This window comes from Tachypleus tridentatus, chromosome 13, assembly GCF_004210375.1.
Source record: "Tachypleus tridentatus isolate NWPU-2018 chromosome 13, ASM421037v1, whole genome shotgun sequence".
Taxonomy (NCBI): Eukaryota; Metazoa; Arthropoda; class Merostomata; order Xiphosura; family Limulidae; genus Tachypleus; species Tachypleus tridentatus.
Genome location: NC_134837.1, coordinates 179836188 through 179852010, shown reverse-complemented (window position 1 = coordinate 179852010; position 15823 = coordinate 179836188). Strand labels below are relative to the sequence as shown.

The following is a 15823-nucleotide window of genomic DNA, read 5'->3' as shown; positions in this document are numbered from 1 at the left end:
CTTCCTCCTTGTGGCTCGGCGGTAGTCTTATGGACTTATAACACTAACATTCGGGGCTTAATTCCTTCAGTAGGCACATTGTTGACAGTTTGTACAGCTTTGCACTTAAAACGAATTTTCTATATATAGCGTTTCTTGGTTTATTTAAGTGAAGAATCATTGTGCTAAAGTTGCTTGCATTAATATTTCTCTTCCCCGCTGGGACAGCGGTAAGTCTTCGGATTTATAACGCTAAAATCAGGGGTTCGATTCACCTCGGTGGACACAGCAGATAACTCGACGTGGCTTTAATATAAGAAAGAAACTAACATTTATTTCTCTTATAGTTTCAACATTTTAATGTATTGATGCACGATAAATTCACGTTTAAGACTATTTAGTCTTTGTTCTTTTGTTGTTATTTTTAAGATATTTAGGCTTCAGTATCATCCCTACAATAAATTTCACAAGTTTAATGTCTTTGTTTAAAATCTGTTTTCATGTTTAATACTGTCACTCTTGGTCATTAATTAATGTTTATATAGAACTTTCGTATCGGTTTCTTCATGTTTTTCCCACTATCTTCTAGAAAGATCGGGCGCTTTTTAACATTGATGAAGCGTTTCTGTTCACAGTTTATATAAATAGGGTTGAGACGATGTTGGGCGGTTCTCTGACCCTTACCCCTACACTTCTAACACACTACGGCTTTGTTTCACATATTATTGCCGTGTATCCAAAACGCTGGCATTTGAAACAAAGAATAATGGGGGAGTGGTTGACATTTAACCTTTCCGTTTTAAAATATAAAGAACCAGTACAACCTTCCTTTTATTGAAGAGTAGTAGATTTCAAGGTTTTCGATTGTGGAAACATTCTGTCTTTTTTACAACGATTCTAATTTCTCTCATTACCCTGATTTGTTCTTAAGTTAAAGGTGAGCGCGGTGTTCCCACGATAAGAAAGTTTTATTTGTTGGCTTCTTTTATGATTTTTAAGACCCTGGTCGAGGGTTCGAATCCCTGTCCCAAGCTGGGAGCTCAGTAAGTCTACTGATTTACAAGGTTAAAATTAGGGGTTCGGTTTCACTCGATAGACACAACATAGATGTGATGTGGCCTTGCTATTCGAAAAGAAACACACACGAATCCCCGTCACCTATCATGCTCGCCCCTTTTAGCTGTGTGGTCATTATAATGGCATGTTAAAAGTATAACCCAAGAGCTGGTTGTGGGTGGTGATGATTAGATGTCTTCTCTTTGGTATTTCACTGCTATATTAGGGACGGATAACGCAGGTAGCTTTCTTATTAGTTTCCTCGAAATTCATAACAATCCAATATTATTGAAGTTCATTTAACATTTGGAGACACTTGCTATATACTTGAGTACTGCCAGAAGTAACTAACGTCATCTGCTTTCATTGTTCTATTCTTGCTGTAGTACTCTGTACTTCTTTAATTCATTCACTTTTGTTAAAGATTATCAAATTATTGATTAACTACTTTTATTATCTTGTATTGATATTTTTACTGTTTATCAGTTTTACGTATTTCATTCCTTTTTATTGCTACGGGTTTTTGTTCAAACTCCATAATGCATTTTTCTGTTTCAAAGTTATCCAGCTATAGTATTTTGTTTCTTTTATTATCTTCGTTTTGGTAGACTCCTTGTCCGCCATTTTTAGGTTGTTTAAACTGCCTTGGACTTTTGTATTTTTAATATGAACGGCACTTTATGCAACATCTGTCTCTAATTTTTAATTTTTTAATAATCAGATAGAGAACAACCAGCCAACAGTATTCATCACCTGATGTCTATTGGTCACTGAATAACAAAATTGACTGTCACCTTTATAATTTACCCATGTGTTTTTATCGGATCATGAGTTTCAACCTCGGAGTTTTCGATCCACAGCCCGACATGTCACCCAGTAAGTCTCGCCCATTTAACTGGCACGACACCAAAACAAGAATGGTTTTACAAAAACTTCAATTTAAACATATTTTTAAAAGAAGTAGAATTTCGAGAACCTTTAAAGGACTGGTTTTGAAAACTTTCAAGTTATTAGCGCCCCTTTCGGACAGCTATTTACCAAAAGAACCATCCCCCTGGTGAAATAATTTCATGAACATTGTAAAAGTCGACTATAGATTAATATTGTTTTTCACTGTATTGAATCTGTGTCACTATAGATTAATATTGTTTCTCGCTGTATTGAATCCCCATCTGTGTCACTATAGATTAATATTGTTTTTTACTGTATTGAATCCCCATCTGTGTCACTATAGATTAATATTGTTTCTCGCTGTATTGAATCCCCATCTGTGTCACTATAGATTAATATTGTTTTTCACTGTATTGAATCCCCATCTGTGTCACTATAGATTAATATTGTTTCTCGCTGTATTGAATCCCCATCTGTGTACTATAGATTAATATTGTTTCTTGCTGTATTGAATCCCCATCTGTGTCACTATAGATTAATATTGTTTTTCACTGTATTGAATCCCCATCTGTGTCACTATAGATTAATATTGTTTCTCGCTGTATTGAATCCCCATCTGTGTCACTATAGATTAATATTGTTTTTCACTGTATTGAATCCCCATCTGTGTCACTATAGATTAATACTGTTTCTCGCTGTATTGAATCCCCATCTGTGTCACTATTGATTAATATTGTTTCTTGCTGTATTGAATCCCCATCTGTGTCACTATAGATTAATATTGTTTTTCACTGTATTGAATCCCCATCTGTGTCACTATAGATTAATATTGTTTCTCACTGTATTGAATCCCCATCTGTGTCACTATAGATTAATACTGTTTCTCGCTGTATTGAATCCCCATCTGTGTCACTATAGATTAATATTGTTTCTCGCTGTATTGAATCCCCATCTGTGTCACTATAGATTAATATTGTTTTTCACTGTATTTAATCCCCATCTGTGTCACTATAGATTAATATTGTTTCTCACTGTATTGAATCCCCATCTGTGTCACTATAGATTAATATTGTTTCTCGCTGTATTGAATCCCCATCTGTGTCACTATAGATTAATATTGTTTTTCACTGTATTGAATCCTCATCTGTGTCACTATAGATTAATATTGTTTCTCGCTGTATTGAATCCCCATCTGTGTCACTATAGATTAATATTGTTTTTCACTGTATTGAATCCCCATCTGTGTCACTATAGATTAATATTGTTTCTCACTGTATTGAATCCCCATCTGTGTCACTATAGATTAATATTGTTTTTCACTGTATTGAATCCCCATCTGTGTCACTATAGATTAATATTGTTTCTCACTGTATTGAATCCCCATCTGTGTCAGTTACATCTCTTAAATTGTTTGTGCAACTGTATCTTTTTTCCAGTAAGAAACTGACACATAAACTACTCGAATCCAACTTACAAAACTTAAAAATACTAGGGTGTTAACTTACAAGAAGGGAAGTCAGACAACTAGTTTTCTTTTATTTTCTGTTTGTTTATTTACTGTTGAACAAAAACTACACAATGGGCTATTGTGCTCTGCCCACCATGGGTATTGAAAAACCTTGTTTTTTGCGGTGTGAGCCGTAGACATGCCGCTGTGCCACTGGGGTCTCTCTTTTATTTTAAGTTATAAAATATACTTGAAACGCTCAAGAACCGGAAATAACTAGCCCAAAAGGCTTATATCATATTTCTTTATATATTTAATAGCATATGCGCTTTTCTTACACGTAATATAAAGGTACAATGTTTGTTTTTTTGCTAAAAGTATAAAACGAAAAAAAACACAAAGAAACTTAGCAGCATTTACAGAAAGATGCTGTATTATAAGATACTAAACGGTTATCATGAAAGTTTATCTTTCGTTCGTGATACTCATAGCACGTTCTGTAGGTGAAACGTGATTGTATTAAATGACATGTTCGTTCAGAAACATGATACAACATTTTGAATGTGGGACAAACACGTGTTTAGGATTTGTAATCTTGCATGACAGTCAGATGTAATTACAATACGTTGTTAATGCATATAAAATATTATGTGTGTGTGGCGGGGTACAGGTAAAAAAACTTGAAAATTTCAGTGGGGTAAACAATTATCTGCCCACCACGGGTATCGAAACCCGGTTTCTAATGGCGATAGTTCGAAGGCATTCTTATGTACTACTGGGTTTGGATTGTTTTGAATTTCGCGCAAAGCTATACGAGGGCTATCTACGTTAGCCATCCTTAATTTAGCAGTGTAAGACTAGGGGGAAAGCAGGTAGTCATCACCACACACCGCCTACTCCTGGACTACTATTTTTAACAACGAGTAGTGGGATTGACCGTGACATTATAACGCCCTCACGGCTGAAAGGGCAAGTATGTTTGATGTGACAGGGATTCGAACCCACAACCCTCGGATTACGAATTGAGTGCCTTAACCACCTGGCCATGCCGCGCCGTGCCACTGGGGGGCACTCAGATATGCATAAATATACTAAGCAAAACGCTAACACTATTGAACATAAAGTGGGCCCCCCGCTAGTACAGCGATAAATCTACGGATTTACAGCGTTAAAATCAGGGGCTCGATTCCCCTCGGCGGGCTCAGCAGATAGCCCGATGTGGCTTTGCTATAAGAAAACACAACACAAGAACATAAATGGTGTGTTTATTAACATACGAGTTTTCATGAGTCAAGGATATCCGTTTACACTCAATTATGAATCTTAGTTGGAAGTCACAGCAGCTAAACCGATCTCAAGACGAATCAGAGTGGAAAATATAAAAACAAAGAAAGAAATATTAAAGAGATGTAAGTTGTTCCATTGTTTCAGGAATGCCTGGAAGCATGTTTCAGAGAAAAAAAGTGAAAATAGTTTCAGAATAATTATGTTTGAAGGCTGACATTGTTACAGTTTCTTCTCGCAATTCTTAACAATGGTGCTCCGCCCCTGTTAAAATGAACTTTTTTCTTGGAGAAGTTTGGATAACTTTATTTCTTTACAAAGCACAACATTAATCATTATGCTGGTTGGATGACAGGGTGTTTTAAGAGTAAGATTGGGTAGATTTTGTTGTCTGAAGAAGGAATGTTTGCGGTTGACCTTATTGTATGATGCTATCTAGTGGATGCTCAGCTGATGTAACGTGTAAAGCTATTTCAGTTGCTTAGTTGGTCCTTTCAATTGAAACTTTCAAGCGCTTTGCTGATCTTGTTTGAAAAATTAAAAAATAAACTGAGAACTATCTACTTATTACTTAATCAAATTGTGTGTAGATACAATTATTTCAGTCCATCTTTCATAACTTTTTATACCTTATCACATAATATAAATTGGAATTTAATTTTGACTTAGAAGCATGTAGGTATAAACGAACAGCTATACGCCCTCTGGCGGGTATTTAGTTGAGTGAATGAAAGTATGGAAGATTCATTCTGGCAAGAACATAATTTTACAGTGTGGTGTTTTACTAAAATAAAGGAAAGTTGGCCGTTCAGTATATTTGCATACATTATGAGATTCCTAGGAACATTAATTTAACTTTTAACCTGAAAGGAGCCACGTAATCTCTTGGCAGTAACGTTTATTTGTGGTTCGTTCACTGAGTTTGCCAATGAGTTTCAAGCAACCTCAGTTTTTTCAAAGTGACTCAATCGCTGTAATGCTTCTGATGTGTCATGTAATTTCTTCTACCCAATGAGCTGGCAGTGTCAGTTATTGATCTGATTATGTCACGTATCGATCGTCTCAGTCGTTGAATTATTTATATTGTGCCAAACTATATCGCTCGTCGTCCCTCTTTGGATCGACAACGCTAAAATCAGAAGTTCAATTTCCTTCGGTGGACACAGCAGATAGCCCGATGTGGTTTTGCTATAAGAAACACACACATATGTCGCTTGTCTAAAGACGTGGCAGATACGTACCCAACTACTTCAGCTGTTGAGTTTAACTACTGAGCCACTCGTAATATTGCAAATTATTTGTGATTATGTGACTGTATTAGCTGCTTAATTACTTGCATCACGTGCAATATACCTCATGCGTACAATAACTCCTAGCTACTCCTCATGTATTAATATGCTTAGGATGTATGGAATCATTTTACTATTTACTGGTCTTGAACCTGTTTAGGATGTAAGGAATCATTTGTTATCTTTTGGCCTTGAAGCTGTTTAGGATGTATGGAATCATCTTGCTGTCTGTTGGCCTTGAAACTGTTTAAGATGCATGGAATCATCCTGCTTTCTGTTGGCTTTGAAATTGTTTTGGACCTATGGACTTATCTTGCTATTTGTTGGTCTTGAAACCTTTTAGGATGTATGGAATCATTTTGTTGTATATTGGTTTTGAAGCTGTTTAGTATGTATAGAATCATTTTGTTGTATATTGGTTTTGAAGCTGTTTAGTATGTATAGAATCATTTTGTTGTATATTGGTTTTGAAGCTGTTTAGTATGTATAGAATCATTTTGCTGTCTGTTGGTTTTTAAGCTGTTTAGGGTGTGTGGAATAATTGTATTGTTTGTTGGTCTTGAATCTTTAGGAAGTTTGGAATCATCTTGTTGTCTGTATGTCTTGTAGCTTTATAGGATGTATGGAATCATCTTGCTGTCTGTATGTCTTGTAGCTTTATAGGATGTATGGAATCATTTTACTATTTACTGGTCTTGAAGCTATTTAGGGTGTGTGTAATCATTTTATTGTCTCTTGGTTTTGGATCTGTTTAGGGTTTGTGGAATCTATATGGTTATATGTGTAGAATCACCTTGCTGTCTGTTAGAAGCAAATTAACGCTATATTAAAGTAAGACGTGTAATGTCTGTGCGGTAACATATGGAAGATAACTAATTTTCAGGCAGGTACGTCATAACATATGGTTTTGAACAAAGGGGCTGTAAACAATTCACTAAATCAAACACATTGTCGGTATGACCAGTTCGGTTTGCTTGTAATACCAATTTCATATTATAGACCTAATGCATTGTAGGGTCTAATTATCCCATTGCAATACTGTTTCAAGCTGCCTTCCTGTAGGCCTAACCTTCCAATTGCACTAACGATTTTAAATAGACGTGTGATAGGGTTAACTCTTCTACATTGCGTTACTTGATCAAAACCGCTCTGTTATAGGCCTAACCTTTCCATTATATTACCGGTTTCAAACTAGTGTTATACGCCTAGTCTTTCAGCCTGTAGAACAGGTATATCCTCTAAGGTTTCGATACTCGTGGTGAGCAGAGCAAAGGTAGTCCATTGTGTAGCTTAGTGCTTAAATTCAAACAAAGAAACAAAAAAAAAATAGTTTGTTTATAGTTAAGCACAAAGTTACACAATGGGCTATCTGTGCCGTCCTCGCCACTAGTATCGAAACCCTACTTTCTGCGTTATAAATAATCAGACTTATCGTTGAACGACTGGTGGGTTATAGAGAGAAAGAAAAAGAAAAACAATGGCCCGGCATGGCCATGTGGTTAAGACACTCGACTCGTGAGCCGAGGGGCGCGGTTTCGAATCTCCGTCACACCAAAAATACTCACCCTTTCAGCCGTCAATCCCATTATTCGTTGGTAAAAGAGTAGCCCAAGAGTTGGCGGTGGCTTGTGATGACGAGCTGCCTTCCCTCCAGTCTTACACTGTTTAATTAGGGACGGCTAGCGCAGATAGCCCTCAATGTCAATATATTTCAATTTCTACTGTCATTCTACTTGTGTCGTTATTTTCTGATAAAGTACCGGTTTTCTGACGTGTCTGGTTCAACTATTTAAAGTAAATTCACTGTTTGACTGAACATGTTTATAAAATGAAAACAAAGGAAGTAACTGTTGAAAATTATTTGTTTTATACAAAACTGTTTAATTAAAAATAAAACAGAAATAACGAGAAACAAATGTATCTATAAAATAAGCATATTCGCGGGTTTATGTACGTAAAATGTTAAATTAGTTTGAATTATTTCTGAATAACATAAAACCATCACAAGAAAACATGAAAATTATTCATAAGTTATACGTGAGTAGTTATCTATGATTAACCTTTTATGTCTTTTTCTTTAACTTGAAGCTATTAATTAAATATTAAAGCATGTGTGTCAGGCGTGGCATAGTGATTAACATATTGGGTTGCGTATCGTAGGAGCCAGGGTTCGAGACGTGATTCCACTGAATATGCTTTTAGCTTTGAGATATAGGTGAGTTATAAAGGTGATAGTCAATCTCGTTATTTCGTTTGAAAGCAAAAACGAACAACACCCTTGTGACGAAGAGTACCGTAAATTGATTGGGTGGCTGGTTGTTCCTGTTTGTCTGTAGCTTAAAATCAGGAACTGTTGTGCCTAAACCCCCAAGTGCTATCTAAGCAAGAATATTAAAGAGATGTCAAGAAACTGGTATCTTATTTTACCATGTGAAAATAAAATAGAGTACCTATCAGTGAATATAATGAATAACAAAGTATACTGATATATCACCACAACAATTTAGCGTTAAGCCTACATAAGCGTTATTATCAACACAGAATTCTTTAGATTTATTTTCTGTCGTGAAAAGTTTCCGTTCCTCAGCGGCACAGCGACAAATCTGTTTGTATGTATGTGTGTGGGGGGAGGAGAACAGGTAGCCCGTTTTGTAGATTTGTCCTTAACTTCAAACAAATAAAATAAACTCGTAAGTAAAGAGAAATGATGCCAATCGAAGTTCGTATCTGTTGGTAACATTCATTTTGATCTTGTTGTTAAAAGTTTTCACATTGTCCAATGTTTTGGGGCCCAGCATGGCCATGTGGTTAAGGCGTTCGAATCGTAATCTGAGAGTTGCGGGTTCGAATACCCGTCGCACCAAACATGCTCGCCCTTTTATTCGTGGGAGCGTTATAATGTGACGGTCAATCCCACTATTCGTTGGTAAAAGAGTAACCCAAGTGTTGGCGGTAAGTGGTAATGACTAGCTGCCTTCCTTCTATTCTTACACTGCTAAATTAGAGACAGCTAGCAGAAATAGCCCTCGTGTAGCTGTGCGCGAAAAACAAAACAAAAACCAATATTTCGTTGAAGTTTTCTATTTTTCTACCTAAAAGTTAAAGCTGAACGTCAAAGCCACTTATTAACGAGTGTTTTATATCTTCGATATTATGAAGTGTTTGTTTATTATGATTTATATGTTTATTGTAGAGCATATTCAGCGTGGGTGTCCACCGTGTTGAAAGTCGATACACTTATCTCTGTCCCATTTTTATAAAGTGAATGGAGTAATTTGTTTGTTTGTTGTTAAACGCGATGTTTCGGGAAGGGCTATTTGTATGCTGTCGAAGGTTTTTAAAATTCGAATGTTACCTTATATGTGCTATCAGAATTGTTATCACTTACAGCATTGAAATCAATAAAAGATACATTCTACTTAAGTTGGTTACTTTTGTTGTGTTTGAGAAACGAGCTTTTGTTGAAAACGTGCTAAGTGTCTTACTTTTGTTTCTCTTTACACGTTCCTTCCAGTGCCACAGTCTGTGGACTCGCACCGCTACAAACCGGGTTTCGATACCCATCGTGTAGTTTTGTGTTTTATCCAAACAAGCAAGCAATTAAATGTTTAGACGTAATATGTGATAAAAACAAAAGTAATTTATCACGTGACTTGATTGGACTGTGAATTGAAGGTCTTACGATTCGCGGCATGTTGCCTTAAAATCGCGCCTCGCACTTTGGGTCTGTGTCAAAAGAGCGACATTGAAATTACATTATTAGAGTGGTTAAAGGGCTGGATGTCAGCGCTGTTGTAGCCACTTTAAAATTAAAGACCACTAACCCAGATAGCCCTTGTAAATATCCGAAACAAACAAAATTATTTCTTTTAGTGGCCGTTCCCTACACACGTCTGGTTGTGGAGTGGATTATGAGCTTTGACCCTCACATTTCACTGAGCTGAGACCCCGTCGCCTTTTGACTATGAGATTTCACTGACCCCTATGCCCTTGGGTTAAGTCTTGATGGGAGATAAATCGCTTGTACTTGTCGGGTTTTAAAAGACTTTCATAAAAGCAGTCTTCACGTGTCAAATTGTTTATATAGTTTTCAATAGCGTCTGTTTGAACAAGTATGCATGAAATATTTCTATTACCTAGATTACTGAGACAAAACTAGTACAGTTTAACTGTTGTCTCTTGGCGACATATATTTCATAATAGTTTTTATTTTTATGAGACTTTTTTATTTGTTTTAAGTTCAAATTCCTTTAGTAACAAGTTTCTCCAGTATAGCTGTTTACATGGAACACCAATCAAATATTACTTTGTTATTATATGGTTACAAGTCTTATTTTACATTGTAGGTTATTAGTAGCGTATTAACAGTAGTCAGGATTTTTGACATTGGAAGAAATATTTTTACCCTGTCATTGATTACCTAAAATAAACCGCAAAAAAGTTATAACATAATTGTTTAAAATTAATGGATTAAAATCAATCAAGCATGTCTACATTCATTGAATTTTTATTTTATTTTTGTCGTACTTTGGTCTCTAAGCGTTTCGGACTCGTTCAGGCCAGTCAATAGGCTGTAGAAAGTAAATATAGGCAGCGATTAGGTCTTAACTGTACTTTTCAGGTACTAGTTTTTGTTATCTTGGTCAAACATTCTTACACCTAGCTCCTGCCAGTACAGTTTCTAAATGATGGCATCTGTGAAGTTGTACAAAATAAGTTGAAGCAGCGATTAGGTCTTAAATGTGTTAACTGTACTTTTCAGGTACTAGTTTTTGTTATCTTGGGCTTAAAATCTTACACTTAGCTCCTGCAGTAAAGTTTTAAAGATGGCATCTATAATGGCTGAAGCTGGTAATACAGCCACTGCTAAAGAAAGCTGGTTACACTATCAAACTTGATGCTTCGCGTGAAGGGTCCTTTAAAAGAAATCCAAAATATTTCTGCAGCCCCGTAGGTCTTCAAAGCCGGTATTTCCAGGTCGACAGCGGTTATGTGAATGCCGTAGGTGAATTTCGTTTGCTTGTCAATTCATCGTTGTACAAACGGTTTGTTTAACGACCCAAGTCGTTTATTCGTCACCATAATAAACATGAAAAGTAACTGATTTTACTCGCTGGTTTTAGGCAGAAATATATAATTGCTCAATATGATAAAATTAGTTGGACTAACGGTTGTGCTCACTTGCCTCTTGTTAAATGCAAAGCTACATAACGGACTATATTTTACTCTGTCCACCGCTTATCGAACTCTGATTTTTATATTGATGGGCCTGTAAGATTACTTCTGTGTTAGTGAGAGCCACCATGCTTGTGGACAGTGCAAGAACATGAAGACTGATGCTAATATAAGCCTTCATCACATGCAACTACCTATTCACGTAAAATACATCTTCGAGAGAATTTTGTAAACTTGGCTGGGAGCTGTAAATTCGAATAGCCCTTCAATGTCATATAATCAAGGTATTTAAGTTGTACCTGTGAAAAAAATAAGGGCTGGCGAAACAAGGAGTAAGTAACTGAACAAGAACATAAAACAAATATTTGGAAGTACATGCTTGGATTGGAAAAGTTGTTTCAGTCTTATATGGTAATACGACGTGAACTGGAAGATAGTTGCTAACCCTAAAGTTGATTTGGCTCTAATAACGATAAAAAACTCGTTGAACGTTTGAAACCTGTCTCGCACCTATATCGCTATCGTGCAAGATTCGAATCTTCGTTCCAAACTTTTTTCTAAAACCAGAAGTTAACGTGAATTATTTTTCGTGTTTAATCAACGATAACAGGAATAATTATGTGGATACAGATAATTAAGATTTATTTCCCTTTTGCTCTTTAACCTTTTGTTTAAAATCGTAATATTATTTTCTTATATCTTTGTACCGATATCGCCTTGAAAACATACTGTTTATCAGTATTGTAGGGTCAATACTAACTAGCTCTTACTGTTGTTTTTAGCCGCGGCATAGCGGCTCGTAGAACACCTGAGTTGTTGTTTTTTTAAAGCCAAACGTTTAGCTCACAGCTCCGTCATTTCTTGATGTATTTGAGATTTAATTGCAGTTTTGAACTCACAAGGTCAAACCCTTTCGACTGACGTATTTGGTCACGTCCAAAGTCTCATAGATGGATCTACTCTAATCGTGCCTAAAAGAATTTCTATTTGAGGGTAGGCTGGTAGATAACGTGCTAAGTAATAAAGTTGAATCGGGTTGTATGCTTGGTATTGCCTATACAGAAAAATATAGCTAATAAATAGACTAGTAGATTATCCCTGCCTAAAAGTGTTCCAAGTGTTGTGGATATTAAGGATTCCTTCTTATTTATTTTAGTAACGTTTAATTTTAAAAGTTTCGGAGCAGTTCAATAACGCAATAAACACAAAAATTCACAAAGGGTTATCTGTGTTCTGCCCACCATGGGTATCAAAACCCGGTTTCTTGTGGTATAAGTCCGCCGACATACCACTGTGTTATTGGTGGCATCACAGAGGGTTCTTGCCTTCATAATATTTATCTTTTGCCATTGCTAGAAAAACCTACAATAACTTCAGAATATATTTCATGGTATCACTGACCATTAGATACCACTTTGGAGAGCTAATTATTAGAATATTTTAGAATAGGCCTGTGTTTGCAGTTATAACTCTGAGTGTAAGTTGTAGAACAGGCTTTTCATTGCAATTATAACTTAGAAAATGAGTTATCAGTTCGAGAATGATACCTGTAATATTACCCCACCTTTAAATAATCTAAAAACGTCATTTTTGTATAAACATTTATTTACAATATTAAAAACAGAACTAGCCATAAAAAGATATTTCACATATGTTTCGGTATCTGTGTAAAGTATTGTAACATTGTATTAATTTCAATCGTAAATACTCCATTGTATTACAGACATTAGAGTAGCCTATTTTTCGGAAAGTTAGTGTTAAAATTCCGTAGTTTTTAATGTCGATAATGATTTCAGAGATATAACATGAAATAATTCAGAAATGAAATAAATTTTATAATATGTTCAGATTGTTGGAACAAAAGAATTTGCCGTTTAAAATTAACTTTACGAGAGTGTTGCTTCATACAAGTTCACATAAATCTCGTTCATGCGAATGTATATAAATAATTTGTGTATCTAGTAAAAATAAAAATAAAATGTATTAACCGTTGCGTTTTTTATTATTTACAGGGAGAAAAAACAATCTTGTATTATTTGGTGCTTATGTTACAAGTTCATGAAGAAATTACCACACGAAGTATTATACAGATATTAAGGTATACACTCAACGACTTTCAAGGTTTTTTGTGTAAAATATTTGATTTTTGTAGAAGGATTTCCACCTTTCATAGTTTGGACTAACAGAAATAATTAATTCATTAAATATTTATAAAGGAAAAAAACGATTTCAAATAATAGCATAAACATGGAAATTTCTGATCATATGTCAAATATTCAACATACTTCTTGTGAAAAAGATGGCTTTGTGGAGTCATGTTCAGAAAATAGAACTTTCAGTATTCCAGATACGAACTATTCAGATAATATCATCTACTCAGAAGCTTCACACGAACTATCTTCCAAAGAAAAGGTAGCCGTACAAAAACTGACAGAAAAATATGATACTCTGGGCCGAATTAATGTGGAGGACACAGACAAAAGTATCAGTTGTGGTTCTTTTGACGATGCGGATTTTCGACAAGATTTAGAAGATGAATTAAATAACTTATGCAGCGAATTGACCGAACAGGACATAGCCCAAGTCGAAACGTTTTTCCGTAGCCACAAAACATTTGTGTTTGTGTGCCAGTGTCTGGCCAATCTGTATTTGAGAAAGCCAGAGGAAGAATGGCAGTTATCCCTGACAGGTATCCCTGTCCTGCTGTTTGATAAAGGAGAAACGAGAGCACGAACTAAACGAAGACTGAAACTGGTCCTCGCCGAAAAAGGCACTGGTTTCATTCTTTGGCATGATGTCATTGACAATTTGACGAACTACGAGGCCCAAGATAATACTTTTCACACCATGTTCCTTTCCACCGATCACACCCAAATGGGTGGTTTCAGTTTCGAAAACAAAACAGCTGCCAGACAGTTTCACGAACAAGTCGACCTACTGACGTCGGATCCTCTCAATATTTCTTTATCCGTTCCTAAAGCTAAAGGGAAAAATTCCAGGAAGTTGGAAACAATAAAGTTACCCCAAAAATGTGATATTTCTCTTCCTTGCTGTTTCGAACACGTCACAAGTATTGATATTAGAGACAAAGAGCAATTCTATACGCTGACGAATTTAGTGCAAGGGAAATCTAAAAAGGCATTAGAGCAATCTGTTCATGAGTAGACGTCCATTGGGACCAATAGTACCTTTCCTCTTGGAGACCAAATTAATGTAGAATGCCGGTACTTAATTATTATTAGACTAAAATGTTTTTATGTTTCGCCGATATCGTAAAAACGATTCATGAACAGTATTAGCACTAGTGTGACGTTTTGTATGATGACAATTTTTATATTACATGTGCAAAGTGGAGTATGGTATTTCGAACAATATGTACAAGTTCGTTAAGAATTGCTGTGTATTTGTGATTTCTTTTTCTCACAACACGGCCTGGCATGGCCAAGCGCGTAAGGCGTGCGACTCGTAATCCGAGGGTCGCGAGTTCGCGCCCGCGTCGCGCTAAACATGCTCGCCCTCCCAGCCGTGGGGGTGTATAATGTGACGGTCAATCCCACTATTCGTTGGTAAAAGAGTAGCCCAAGAGTTGACAGTGGGTGGTGATGACTAGCTGCCTTCCCTCTAGTCTTACACTGCAAAATTAGGGATGGCTAGCACAGATAGCCCTCGAGTAGCTTTGTGCGAAATTCCAAAACAATTTTCTCAGAACATATGTGAACCCTAGAACGAACCACATCTATAGGACAAAGTGACATACACGGTTATAATATTCGTATTTTCTTATAGGTCGCATTTTTTTTTTTTTTTCAATTTTAAAAATGGATTTCAAACAGTCCGTTTGTATTGAGAATGTTTTGTATCGTTTTTGTTAATTTAAGTTTGATACATAGGCACGTTTTTGCAACAGTTCAGTACGTTTAGAGAACTAATATATAATTTAATTCTCAAGTTAGGATTCTATTAGTGAAATATATTAACCAGTTTTAGAGTAGAAATAGGTTTATAAAAGACAAACCATCTCTCAAGAGCGCCACCTTCAGGCTATAGTAAATAAAATTAGGATTTGTCTGTGTCAACTTTCTTTTAAGTACTTTATATAAAACACAGCAGTATAAATGAATTTCGAAAATTCGGTTTTTAGCTTTAAGGTTCAAGCAAAGCTTGGTTCCATATATATATATATATTATTCGTTAATATTTACTTTATTTCTGCATTTGATTACAAGAGGTAACATTTTGGAATGTATAGATCGCTCTCTCTCTCTCCATATACATGTATATATATATATATGTGTGTGTGTGTGTCGCCATTACATAAACAGGACTGGATTTAAAATATGAATATCTTTTTAATTATATTTTATTTTTACTGATTTAACTGGTAATTATCACCAAAAATCAGATGGCACTGTCTTTCTTAAAAGCAGACTTGGTTTTTAAGCTCATGTTATCCTGTATTTGTCAAAAAATTCTTATATAAACTTTTATAACAAAATGTAGACAACATTAACGACACGTAAACCACTAATAATTATTCGCTCTGGTTACAACAGATATAGTGTTGTTGAAATATTGTGGAACAGATTTCTTTATTTGCAGGCAGAAATCCTTATTAATATTCTAAACCTGAAATTGCTAATGTGTTTTCTTGTATGTTGTAGAATTCACTAAGACTTAAATCACATGCACAAAAATGAAACGT

The 15823-nt window shown here is 35.6% G+C and overlaps 1 protein-coding gene across 5 annotated transcripts in view; it reads left to right on the top strand.

Moving 5' to 3' along the window:
- LOC143240789 (zinc finger BED domain-containing protein 5-like) overlaps positions 1–15823 on the top strand; it is a 61843-nt gene that overhangs the window by 11706 nt on the left and 34314 nt on the right. For 3 of the 5 annotated variants that reach the window (XR_013021961.1, XR_013021960.1, XM_076483846.1), the window contains exon 2: positions 13134–13219. The exons of the other annotated variants lie outside the window; for them this stretch is intronic. The gene's annotated coding sequence lies outside the window, so the exon portion shown is untranslated. The remainder of the gene's footprint in view (positions 1–13133; positions 13220–15823) is intronic. 5 annotated transcript variants of the gene reach the window in all.